At 39.5% G+C, this 14,090-nt stretch overlaps 1 protein-coding gene across 1 annotated transcript in view; it reads right to left on the bottom strand.

The window, feature by feature from the left end:
- The window catches only part of SAMD8 (sterile alpha motif domain containing 8), a 65,256-nt gene that overhangs the window by 27,290 nt on the left and 23,876 nt on the right, over positions 1-14,090 (bottom strand). The window lies entirely within an intron of this gene.

Genomic DNA, 14,090 nt, shown 5'->3' with positions numbered 1-14,090 from the left:
GGCAATGCCCTAAAAACCTCATGCATTCCACTCTGTGCTTCGTCAGGTTTGGGCATGTCTTTTAATTGTATGCTACTCCATATAGTTAGAGGCCCATGTGTAGCTAATACTGTCAAAACCTGCATTGAGGATGTATATTAAAAGATGAAAGAAGGCTATAGGGCCAATTTAATATTTTTGTTGTGCTGTAAGAATTACAGGGAACAAACAGGAGACTTTGAGCAAAGAACATGACAGCTATAGGTTTCATACAAATCCACAAAGAAATTAGGTTAGTAAATGTTTAAGAACACTTTCAGCTTTAACTAATAATTAATATGAATCAATTAGCTGTTAACAGGATTTCTGCTTCTGACCAGGATATAAGATGAACCAGATTTACCCTCCCACTCGAAACAACCAAAATACAGATAAAATATATGAGGGGAGAATACAGTTTCAAGACATTGGGCATCAGACAACAAAGCAGATCCCTGAGAGACAGGAAACAAGTTGAGCCCTACTATTGCCTCAGCTTACTGCCTTAAGCATTTTTAGACTAGTAGCCCTAGACAGAAACTGGATGAAGCCTGGAATATCTCCTAAATTGAAGAGAGAGCTGAGAATCTGAGGAGATCAAGGTGGCTAGTGTTCAAGGAATAGAAATACTGGAGAGGAGAAAGATGCATAGACAGAGAACTTGTTATTGACTGAATGTATGTGCCCCCCCCCCCAATGTTCATGTTGAAATCCTAACCCCTCGTCCCCCCATGGAATGGTATTAGGAAGTAACTGGTCAGAAAGTACCCCAGAGAGTTCTCTCACCCCTTCTGCCCTGTGAAGAGAGTTAAAAGACGACCATCATAAGTGAGGAAGTGGGACTTCACCAGAAACAAAACCTGCAGGCATTCTAATCTTGGAGTCAGCCTCCAGAAGTATGAGAAATAAATGTGTGTTGTTTAAGCCACCCATGGTATTTTTGTTATAGTCACCCGAACAGACTAAGATGGAACTCCGCAGATCTGTGGAGCATCTCCCCTTAATATGCCGCTGAATGCTGACCAGTGTATGTATGTGAGGAAATCTAACAAGACTGAAAAAAGAACCATCCAGAAAAATCAGAGGGAACAGCATCCAGTACTCACTCACAGAAGGCCAATAAAAGTGCCCACCTCAAACAGTGAGAATGGAAAAATAATTATCTCATGATCCATGGGACACTGGGTACAGTATATAGGAAGACCTTGTCATAGTACTGAGGCAAAATTAATCCTAAAGTAGTATTCTCAATGGGGGAAGAGAGTTACTTGTCCAAAAACATGGCAATTTCTGGAGACATTTCTGTTTGTCACAACTAGCATTTCACCTAAAGAGTAGAGGCTAGGGATGGTATTAAACATTCTACAATGCATGGGAAGTCCTCTCACAACAAAGAATTACCTGACCCAAAAAGTTATAGTGCTGATATTAAGAAGTCCTGCCTGGCCCTGGCCAGTTGGCTCAGTGGTAAAGTATCGGCCTGGTGTGTGATTTTCTGCGTTCGATTCCCAGTCAGGGCACACAGGAGAGGCAACTATCTGCTTCTCCCCCCCCCTCCCCCCATTTCCCCCCCCCTTCTCTTTCTCTCTTTCTCTCTTCTGCAGCTATGACTAAATTGGAGCAAGTTGGTCCCAGGTGCTGAGGATTGCTCTGTCACCTCTACCTCAGGTGCTAAAGAAAATGACTCCCTTACTGAGCAATAGAGCAATGGCTCCAGATGAGCAGAGCATCACCCCCTAGTGGGCTTGCCGGGTGGATCCCATTCCAGACACGTGAGGGAGTCTGTCTCTTTGTCTCTCCTCCTCTCACTAAAAGAAAGAAAGAAAAAATAAAAAACCTGCCCATGACTCCCCATTCATCTCTGAATCATCTTTGGTCCAGATGAACAAATCTTAAAAGCAAGACCCAAAAGGACTGCCTAGCCTGTGGTGGTGTAGTGGATACATCAGCAATAAACTAGAATGCTGAGGTTGCTGGTTCAAAATCCTGGGTTTGCCCAGTCAAGGCACATACCACAAACAATCAATGAACAACTAAAGTAAAGCAACTATGAGTTGATACTTCTCGTTACTCACCCCCCATCTCCTCTCTCCGTAAAATCAATACATAAAAAGTCTTAAAGCCTGGCCAGTTGGTGGCGCAGTGGATAGAGTGTTGGACTGGGTTTGAAACCTCAAGGTCGCTGGCTTGAGCACGGGCTCATCTGGTTTGAGCAAGGCTCACCAGCTTGAGCACAAGGTTGCTGGCTTGGACAAGGAGGGGTCACTCGATCTGTTGTAGCCCCCCAGTCAAGGCACATATGAGAAAGCAATCAATGAACAACTGAGGCACAACAAAGAACTGATGATTCTCATCTCTCTCCCTTCTTGTCTGTCCCTATCTGTCCCTCGATCTGTCTCTGTCACAAAAAAAAAGAAGACCCAAAAGGACCAAATTATTATTAAGTAATTTAACTACATCCTATAACAAAGCTCAAGAATGTTAGTATGGCCCTGGCCAGGTAGCTCAGTTGGTTAGAGCATTGTCCTGATACACCAAAGTTGCAGGTTTAATCCCTGGATCAGGGCACATACAATAATCAACCAATGAATGCATAAATAGTGGAATAACAAACCAATGTTTTTTTCTCTCTCTCTCACTTTCTAAAAATAAATAAATAAATAATTAAAAAACCCAGAATATTAATAGGAATAGAAAAGTATTTGACACCCCACAGATAAAATTCATAATGTCTGTCATCCAAAGATGACCAGGCACGTAATGAAGTAGAAAAATTTATCTATAATGAACAGAAAATTAATCCATCAAAATTGACCCAGATAACAGAATTAGCAAAGAAAATAAAGTTATGAAAAGTGTATAACATATACTCAAAAAGTTAAATAATAAAATAATGACATAAACCCATAAAAAAGATCCAACTCAAAATGCTACAGATTGTTACAATATATGTAATAAAAAAACACTCGATAGGATTAATACCTGATTAGATATTGCAGAAGATAAGAATAATAAACCTGGAGACATAACAATAGAAATAGCTCAAAACAAAAACACAACAAGACCCCTAAAAATATTTTCCCCATTGATTAGAGACAGAAAGAGAGGAAGGGAGAGGGGAGAGAGGGGAAGAATGAGAGAGGAAGGGAGAAGCATCGGCTCATTGTTTCACTTAGTTATTACATTTAGTTGTGTGCTCATTGATTGCTTCTTTTTTTTTTAATTAAAAATTTTTTTAAACAGAGACAGAGAGAGTCAGAGAGAGGGATAGATAGGGACAGATAGATCACTGATTGCTTCTTATACGTGCCCTGACTAGAGATTGAACCCAACCCATGACCTTAGCATGTGGTATGATGCTCTATCCACTGACCCACCCGGCCAGGGCCAAGAAGAGACTTAAAATATGAAGAAAATATTATTCTGCCTTTAAAAGGAACCTTGAAGACAGTGTGCTAATTGAAATAAGCCAGATACAAGAGGACAAATATTGTATGATTCATTTAGATCAGGGGTAGTCAACCTTTTTACAAAAGAGTACCGCCCACTTGTGTTACTCTGTTAGTAGTAAAATTTTCTAACTGCCCATCGATTCCACAGTAATGATGATTTATAAAATAGGGAAGTAACTTTACTTTATAAAATTTATAAAGCAGAGTTATAGCAAGTTAAAGCGTATAATAATAATTACTTACCAAGTACTTTATGTCAGATTTTTGCTAAGTTTGGCAGAATAAATCTTTATAAAACAACTTACTGTAGTTAAATCTATCTTTTTATTTATACTTTGGTTGCTCTGCTACCGCCCACCATGAAAGCTGGAATGCCCACTAGTGGGTGGTAGGGACCAGGTTGACTACCACTGATTTAGATGATGTACCTAGAGTAGTCAAGTTCATAGACACAGGAAGTAGAATGGTGGTTCTCAGAGGCTGGAAGTAGGAAACAATGGGGAGTTATTATTATTAACGGGTACAGAGTTTCCATTTCGGATAATGAAAAAAAGTTTTAGAATAGGATCTTGGTGATATTTGCACAATAATGTGAATGTACTTAATGTCACTGAACTTAAAAATGGTTAAAATGATGTCTGTTTTGTATATTTTACCTAATAAAAAATGAAAAGAATGTCAGTGAGAGGTAAGACAACTTCAAACAGCCTAAAAGAAGTATAATTGTAGTCAACAATCTAAACATACAAAGGTATAGTATAAATATGGTTAAAAGATAAAAAACAGGACAACTGTATAGGATACTTAATATGAATGGAGCCTAAAAAACTGAAAGTTTCTCTGCGTGAGTCAGTGAGTGAGTGGTGAGTAAATGCAAAGACCTAGGCTATTACTGTATACTACTGTACACTTTATAAATACTGTACACTTAGGCCATACTAAATTTATAAAACATGAGATTAGCCTGATCAGGTAGTGGCACAGTAGATAAGAGCATAGACCTGGGATGCTGAGGACCCAGGTTCAAGACTCGAAGGTCACTGGCTTGAGCACAGGGTCACCAGCTTGAGCATGGGATCACAGACATGACCCCAAGGTCGATGGTTTGAGTGAGGGGTCATTGGCTTGGCTGGAGCTCCCTTGTCAAGGCACAGATGAGAAAGCAATCAATGAACAATAACATACTACAACTATGAGTTGATGCTTCTCATCCCTCTCTCCCTTTCTGTGTGTCTGTCTCACTAAAAAAAATAAAACATGAGATTAAATCAAGCACAAAAGAAAATGATGAAATTAAGAGATGTAAACACGAGATATATGAGGCTGCTGCAGTGTAACATGGCACAGTTTTACAGTAAACTTTTTAATAAATAGAATAAACTCTAAAATAATGATTAAAAGTACAGTAAATATATAAAGCTAGTAACATAGCTGTTTATCAAGTATTATGTACTGTACATAATTGTATGTGCTATACTTTTTATATGACTGGCAGTTAAATGGGCTTGTTTACACCAGCATCATACGAACATGTAAGTAATGTGTTACACTGCATTATGACAGCTACAATGTCACTAGGTGATAGGAATTTTAACTTTCTTTTTGAGAGAGAGAGAGACAGAAAGGGAGAGAGGAGGAGGAGAGAGATTTAATTGCTTCACTTCAGTTGGGTTTTTTATTACTGATTGCTTCTCATACGTGCCTTGACAGGGGGGCTCAAGCCAATGCTCAGTGGATTCAAGTCGATGATCCCACATTCAAGTCGATGATACCACACTCAAGTCAGTGACTCTGTGCTCAAGCTGCCAAGTTCGTGCTAAAACAGGCAACCCCTCGCTCAAGCTGGCAAGCCCATACTACAGCCAACAAGCCCATGCTCTAGCCAGTGATCTTGGGGTTTCAAACCAGGGACCTCAGCATCCTGGATTGACACTCTAGCCACTATATCACCACTGGTCAGGCATGCAATAGTAATTTTTCAGTTCTATTATAATCTTATGGGACCACAGTGGTATATACTATCCATTGTTGATCATAACGGTCATTTTGCGGTACATGACTGTTATTTCAAAAGTTCAAATGGAAATTCAAAGGACTCAGAATAGTCAAGACAGCTTTAAAAGAGAACAGAATTAGAAAGCTGATTTCAAGGTTTATCATACAGTTGTCTTATTCAGCATGGCACCAAATTACCATAAATTCAGCGACCACCCATATTTCTTGTGACGTGGCCTCCTCTTATTCCAAAAACCAGCAACATCTGTGTTGAATTCCCCTTGGGCTTGAAATCTCCCTCTCCAGTAAAAGTCCAGTCCTTTTTAAGGGCTTGCTTGATTAGGTCAGGTCCACTGAGGAAAACCCCCCTTAGTCAACTGTGGCAGATAACATAACCTAATCACAGGACTGATAGCCCATCATATTTATAGGCTCCTCCCATTATACAAAAGTTATTGGAGGACATTTTAGAATTCTATCACACTACCCTCATCCAGATAAAGTAGTACTGGCATAAAGATAAACAAGTCAATAGAACAGAATAAAGAATCTAGAAGTGAACCTACAAGTATATGGATATCTCATTTTCTACAAATGTGCAAAGGTAATTAAGTGGAAAAAGGATATTCCTTTCACTACATGGTAGTGTAACAAATGGATATTCATATGTAAAAAGCATGAATCTCTACCTCTCACTACATATAAAAATTAACTCAAAATAGATCACAGACCTAATATAAAACCTAAAAACAGAAAACTTCTAGAAGAAGGCATAGGAGAAAATCTTTCTGACCTTAGGTTAGATATAGACTTCTTCTGTGACACAAAAGCAAAATCTCTCAAAGAGCAAACTGATAAATTGAACTTCATTTGTCTGCATTAGGGACAAAATGGACTTTTATGGTTTTTAGTCTGCAAATTTCCACATTGTTTAAATCTTTTCATGCATTTCTATAACAAAAATATAAAATACATAGAAGCATTACATATTTATTAAAGAACATTTAAAATATTAAAAAATTACCCCCAGAAGCGATTGCTTATAATTTGTTATATATACATTCATACAGAATGTTCTATAATTAAAAATCATGCCCTGGCCAGTTGGCTCAGTGGTAGAGCACTGGCCAGGTGTGTGGATGTCCTGGGTTTGATTCCTGGTCAGGGCACACCGAGAAGCGACCATCTGCTTCTCCACCCTTCCCCCACCTCTTGCTCTCTCTCTCCCCCACTACTGCAGCCATAGTTGATTGGCTCGAATAAGCTGGCCCCAGGCGCTGAGGATGGCTCCATGGCCTTGCCTCGGGTGCTAAAATGACTCAGCTGCCAAGCAACAGAACAACGCCCCAGATGGGTAGAGCATCACCCCATAGGGGGCTTGCCAGGTGGATCCCAGTCAGGGTGCATGTGGGAGTCTGTCTCCCTGCTTCCCCTGTTCTCGCTTGATTTAAAAAAAGAAGAAAAAAAAAAGAAATCATACCATAAAAAATTCTGTATCATTTAACTTAACATTACTGCATGAGTCCTGTCTAATGTGTTAAATTAACTTCTGAAAAGGGCATTCCCATTATATGGCTATACAATAATAAAATTTGTCCATCTCCCCATTGTTGGCAATTGTTTATAATTTTATTATATTACAAATAGTGCAGTGCCTTAGGTTAGATTTCTAGAAATGGAAAACTGTATCAAAGAATCTGAGGTGTTACTTAGACAACTTGCTCCCAGGTCATTAAAGCTTGACCTGCATTTAAAAGCCTTGCATGCAAAGCTTGGTACCTGTCCAAAACGTTAATTGGTATACATAAAGGAAACATTTCAAGTTTATTCTAAAATATAAGCAATTAAAAATTATAAAAGGTTAATACAAGTATTATCAAAGCACTGAGAGAAGAATGCTTAGGCAGAATTATTAATCGGACTTAGTTCCAAGTCACAGATAACAGATAAACAAAAGGAGCTGATTGTTCTGTACTAAGTGGAACAAAAGATATCTTTATCTTTTGGGTGGACCATGGTTAGAAATTTTTTTAAATGACTAACAAGAATGCAATTTTTAGCACATCAACTCTTTTATTTACTAGCAAATTTCTTTTCTTTCCAAATTTACTTCATACTAGAGATTTTAACAGCCTGAGAGCAAAAGAGCCTATTCAACATATTTCTTATGATGTTTTTATCTCCATAATTAAAATGAAAAAGCTTATCATAAATATAAGAACTTTAAATCTGGTGTTCCTTAACATTAGTGTAACTACTCTTTAATCAACAAGCCTTCAGTACATCCCATCAGAGTGACCAAAATCTCTTCACAATAATATAAAAAAGTTGTGTTCTACCATATTAAAGTTGTAAGTACTTGATGTTAAGTTTAACAAACTAAACACAATCAGCCCAGAACTGTAAAAGGAGATAACGAATATTAACAAACCCTTTCCTTAATATGCCTTGTTGGAGCTATTTGTTTGCGCCACCCTACCTCTGTGACTGATCATTGGTCAGGACAATCTGGTCAGTACTGGAAATGATGGCTTGACTCAAAGGAGCATTACCAATGACTGCTATGAATAACCACTGACTCAGTTTGTGACAAACATGATAATGAGATGAATTGGCACTCAGCATTCTTTCTAATCTCCCCACTAGTTGTTTTCTCCTACTTCTGAGACTAAAAGCTAAAAATTATTCCCCAGGCTCCCTTGTAAGTAGGGTTCTAAATGTGAATTAGGTTCAGCCAACGAGATTTTCTGACATCAGATAAGGAAAATATAGAGCAGAGGTCAGGAACCTATGGCTCGCGAGGCAGATGTGGCCCTTTTGATGGCTGCATCTGGCTCGCAGGCAAATTAAAAAAAAAAAAAAAACGTTAAAAATATAAAGCATTCTCATGTATTACAATCCATTCATTTCCTACCGCTCATGTTCATGGTTGCGGGTGGCTGGAGCCAATCACAGCTGTCCTCCAGGACAACACCAAATTTTTACTGGATAATGCGTAATGTACAGGGGTCGATGTATGGCTCTCACGGAATTACATTTTAAAATATGTGAAGTTCATGGCTCTCTCAGCCAAAGAGGTTCCCGACCCCTGATATAGAGTGAAGTGAAGTTATGGTCATTTTACTAAAGTTTTGGTTATCTGCAAGAAAGAATGTGAAAAGTGCTGGGTGTATATGTGTGCACACATGTGTGCGTGTCATTTTCCATTTTAAGTCATTAACTTCCTAAGTGTCAGGAATCAGTTACAGCTGTGGAGAAGCAGTACTGGCTTCCTAATACCTGTATCACAGTTAGAATGGTACAGTGGTACCTTAAGATATGAGTTTAATTCGTTCTGTAACTAAGCTCGTAAGTCAGTCAACTTGTATAATCAAACAAATTTCTCCCATTTAAAATAACTGAAATAGATTTAATCCATTCCAGCCCTGTGAAACATCCCCAATCCATCCTAAATTATGAAAAAAGACATGTTTCTAACTAAGAAACACACATGTATACTTTACCAATGCATAACAAAATATATGAAATAAAAGAAAAAAGGTTATTTAGTACTGTATTCTCACCTTGGAGACAGATGAGTGCGGCTAACGGAGGTGAATGGCGGAGGAGGAGGGAGGGAGGAAGGGATGCAGGCACTGTAGACACGTAAACTAAAACTGCGCTTTTTTAACACTAAATGTAAACTAAAACTTCTGTCTCTACTTTAAACAAAACTAAAACCGCACTTTCTTTACTTAAAATGAAACCACAAAAACTTAATTGTAAAAAAATGCACTTTCTTAACTTTAAACTTAACCTAAGCTTAACATTACATATTTTTCATTTAATCACCACCTGTTTTTGCCTTTTTTGGCTGCACTTTCACTTGTAGGACTTTTGAATAAAAATCTATCCAAAGAGGTTTGCTTTTGCCTGCCTTTTAAAATGTTACGGAAATGTGACAAACAAGTGTCATTAAAAAGTGCTGAAGCACGACCAGTCGAAACTTTTTCTGGGTGTTTTTTTTCAATGAAACTTGAAAGCTTCTCCCACATTGCCAGCATGTCTTTAATTTCACTTGTAGAAATCACTTCCTCCGACTCTACCTCCTCCTCACTACTAATCTCTGACAGAAGCTCCATATGTTGCATCATCTGTAGCTCCATCAACTCCTCAGTTGAGAGTTCCTCCTCATGTTCCTGGACGAGCTCGTTTACGTCACCCTCATCTACCTCCAGACCCATCGACTTTCCGAGGGACACAGTCTCCTCCAACACTTCTACCTCAGTCTCGATCTCTGGTTCGAATCCTTCAAAGTCCCTGTCTGCAACAACATTAGGCCATAACTTTTTCCATGCCGAGTTCAAGGTTCTTTTTGTAACCTCTTGCCATGCCAAATCAATAATGTATAAACATATCACGATGTTGTAGTGATCTTTCCAAACTCTCGAAGGGTTAGATTTGTATTCTCAAAGCAGTAGCGGAACAAGTGCTTTGTGTAAAGCTTTTTCAAGTTGGAAATGACCTGCTGATCCATAGGTTACAAGATTGAAGTCGTGTTGGGTGGGAGGTAGAGAACTTCCATGAATCTGAACTCATCGAGAATGTCATCTTCAAGACCAGGTGGATGGGCTGGAGCATTTTCAAGGATTAGTAATGCTTTTTCATGGGTAGTTTATTTTCTTGAAGATATTTCTTCACTGCAGGACCAAAGACAAGATTTACCCATTCAATAAAAAACTGCTGCATAACCCATGCCCTAACATTGGCGCGCCACATAACCTGCAGTTTTTCCTTAAAAATCTTGTGTCTTAAAGGTTCGAGGATTTTCGGAATGATACACTAGCAGTGGCTTTACTTTATAGTCACTGCTAGCATTTGTACACAATGCAAGGGTCAGACGGTCCTTCATGGGTTTATGGCCTGCAGCTTCTTCTCCTCTGCAGTGATGAAAGTCTTCTGGGGCATTTTTTTCCAAAACAATCCTGTTTCATCACAGTTGAACACTTGTTGGGGGATGTAACCTTCCTTTGCGATAAGTGCAGCAAAACGTGCTATGTACTCCTCAACTACTTTAATGTCAGCACTCGCAGCTTCACCATGCCTCACTACCAAGTGGATGCCAGATCTCTTCTTGAAATTTTCAAACCAGCTGTGACTTGCCTTAAATGTATCTTCTGCTGCCTCTTTGAGGTTGATGGTTCTTTCTTCTTCAAGTCGCCGTAAATAATACATGCCTTTTCATGTATTACAATCTCCATCACTGTATCTATCTCCTGCCAGCTTTTCTCTTTCACCCACACCAGCAGAAACTTCTCCATTTCTTCATGGACATTTGTCCTTAACTGGGACAGAACTGTAGTTCCTATAGCTGAACTTGTGCTTTTGATGGCATCCTTTTGTTTAAGGATGGTACAAATTGTAGATGTATTGTGGTCGTACAGCCTTGCCAGTTCAATCACTCGTACACCACGCTCATGTTTTTCTATTATTTCTTGCTTTACTTCTATTGACATCATTCTCTTCTTCTTCTCACCACTGTCCTTTACACTCACTTTCTTCGGCCCCATGACAGCACACAAAAATGTTAGTAAAAAATGCAAAATTTATGCAGAATGAGTACAGCACACGAGATTCGACTTGATTCTGCAGGTAACATGTGAGAAAGAATGAGATGCTGGTGTTGTGCTGCCGATACTGGACCCGTGCGCCAACGCACCAACTAGCAGCAGCTTCCTGAATCACGACTTGTATCTCGGAATTTCGCTCGGATCTCAAACAAAAATACAGACCAAGTCGCAGCTCGTATCTTAAAAAATTCATATGTTGGTCTGCTTGTATCCCAAGGTACCACTATATGTTCTTGTGTGTGTGTTAGTGTTAAACTATATATAACAAAACTTACTAATTTAACCATTTTTAAGTGAACAGTTCAGTAGCATTAACTACAATTCACATTGCTTACAGTCATACCACCATCCATGTCCAGAACTCTTTCATCAGCTCAAATGTGAACTCTATATTCATTAAACAATAATTCCCCAAAGTCCTCTCCCTCCAGCCCTGGCAACCAACCACTATTCTACCTTCTGTCGTTATGAATTTGAATATTCTAGATACCTCAAATAAGTACAATCATATAGTATCTGTCCTTTTGTTTCTGACTTATTTCCTTTAGCACTGTATCTTTAAGGTACATTCATGTTGTATGTAGCAGGGTCAGAATTTCTTTCCTTTCTAAGGATAATATTACACTGTATGTATATATCATATTTTATTTATCTATTAATCCATCAGTGGGCATTTGGGTTACTTCGAGTCCTGCTTTCACTTCTTTTGAGTATATAACCATAAATGAAAATGCTGGGTCATTTAGCAATTTTGTTTAATTTTTTCAGCAATCACCATACCATTTTTAAAGCAACTGCACCGTTTTACAGTCCCATCAACAATACACAAGTGTTCTAATTTTTCTACAGCCTTACCAACTTCCTCACTGTTATTCTTTTCCTTATTATTGTTTTTTTGGGGAGGGTTCTGTGTTTTTGGGTTTTTTAGTGAGAGAGAAAGACAGACAGACAGACAGGTAGGGTGAGAGATGAGAAGCATCAGTTCTTCATTACAGCACCTTAGTTGTTCACTGATTGCCCTCTCATGTGTGCCTTGTAGGGGAGGAGGGCAGAGGGGCCTCCAGCTGAGCCAGTGACCCCTTGTCAGCAACTTTGGGCTCAAGCCAGTGACCATGGGGTCATATCTATGATCCCATGCTCAAGCTAGGGATCCCACGCTCAAGCTGGTGAGCCCAAGCTCCAGCCAGAGACCTCGAGGGGTTTCAAACCTGGGTTCTCAACATCCCAAGCTGACGCTCTATCCACTGCACCACCACCTGGTCAGGCTACTGTTGTTATTTTAATTGTAGTCATCCTAATGGGTGTGAAGTGGGATGTGAAGTGAGATGCTGGTGTTATGCTGCCCATACTTCACACCTCACTTCCTAATGGGTGTGAAGTGAATTGTGATTTACATTTAATTCCCAGGATTGGCGATACTGAGCATCTTTTCATGTATTTATCGGACAATTGTATATTTTCTTTAGAGAAATATGAATCATTTGTTCAAATCCTTTGCCTATTTTTGAATTGGGTTGGTTGTATTTTGTTGTTGAGATGGTGTTATTTTTTTAAGATTTTATTATTGATTTTAAACAGAGGGAAGAGAGAGAGAGAAAGGGGCAAGGGGAGGTTCAGAAAGCATCAACTCATAGTAGTTAGTTGTTGCTTCTCATATGCACCTTAACCCGACAAGCTCGGGGTTTTGAACCATCAACCTCAGCATTCCAGGTTAACACTTTATTCACTAAGCCACCACAGGTCAAGCAAAATAGCGTGTTCTTAAACTAATAGTTTCATGCTAGCTTGCTAACACCCTAATAACTTTGCAGACTGTGGCAAAGTAGCACTCCTCTGACACACCAATTCAAATCTTGTTCTACAAGTCATTCAGAGCAGCCCAGCTCAGAACCTAGAGTAGTTTGTTTCTTGCAAGTAAACCTTGATTGAATATACTAGTAAATGCCTTTTTCTTTTTAATTACGTGGGAGGCATGGAGGCAGAGATACAGACTCCCCGTAATGCACTGACTGGGATGCACCCAGCAAGCCATTTATGGGGGCAATTCTCTCCCCATCTGGGGCTTGCTCTGTTGCTTGGCAACCAATCTATTTTTCTATTTTATCACCTTCGGTGAGGCCATAGAGCTGTCCTCAGTGCCCAGGGCCAACCTGCTTGAGCCATTCAAGCCATGGCTGCGGGAGGAAAAGCTAGTGAGAGAGAGAGAGAGAGAGAGAGAGAGAAGCGAGAGGGGATGAGGTGGAGAAGCAGATGTCAGTTCTCCTGTGTGCCCTGACTGGGAATCGAACCTGGGACTTCCTTACGCTGGGCCAACGCTCTACCACTGAGCCAACTGGCCAGGGCCCAGTATATGGCCTTTAAGTTGCCATTTTTAAAGGCAGTGAAGTGCCCAAAGTAAAGGCTTCAAGCTCTGAAGTTCACATTCTGGTTCAATTTTAGTTCATAAAGTAACTTTATGTTGTTTCCTTGCATTTCTTGGGAAATTAATTAAGCAGACTATGGTTTTTATCCTCTCTTCTCTTCAAATAAACATATATGTTCTTGCATTACCTTTGGAATGAATGACATGTTTGATTTCAGTAAGTTGTACAACTATTTTTTTCTCAACCAAGCACACTGTGACAGTGGAAAAAGACTGACACAATACACAATAACTTAAACAGAACAAAGGCTGTGATCTGGCCATTTCATCTATTAAGTAGACTCAATTGTATCAAGAATAAGAAAGTAAACAAATACCACTACAAATAAAAAAAGGGGGAGGAAAAAATATATGAGATTATATTTAGGCCCTGGCCAGTTGGATTAGTGGACAGAGCATCTGCCTCGCATATAGAAATCCCAGTTCAATTCCCCAGTCAGGGCACACAAGAGAGGCAACCCTCTCCCTCCTGCTCCCACTTCTCTCCCTCTTCCCATCTCATAGCCAGTGGCTCATTTGGTTCAAGCATCAGCCCAGGACGCTAAGGATAGCTTGGCTGGTCCAAGTGTCAGCCTCAGGCACTAAAAATAGCTT

The sequence above is a fragment of the Saccopteryx bilineata genome, chromosome 9 (genome assembly GCF_036850765.1).
Source record: "Saccopteryx bilineata isolate mSacBil1 chromosome 9, mSacBil1_pri_phased_curated, whole genome shotgun sequence".
In the NCBI taxonomy this organism is placed as follows: domain Eukaryota; kingdom Metazoa; phylum Chordata; class Mammalia; order Chiroptera; family Emballonuridae; genus Saccopteryx; species Saccopteryx bilineata.
The sequence above is the reverse complement of the archived record's forward strand: the minus strand, read 5'-3'. Positions and strand labels throughout refer to the sequence as shown.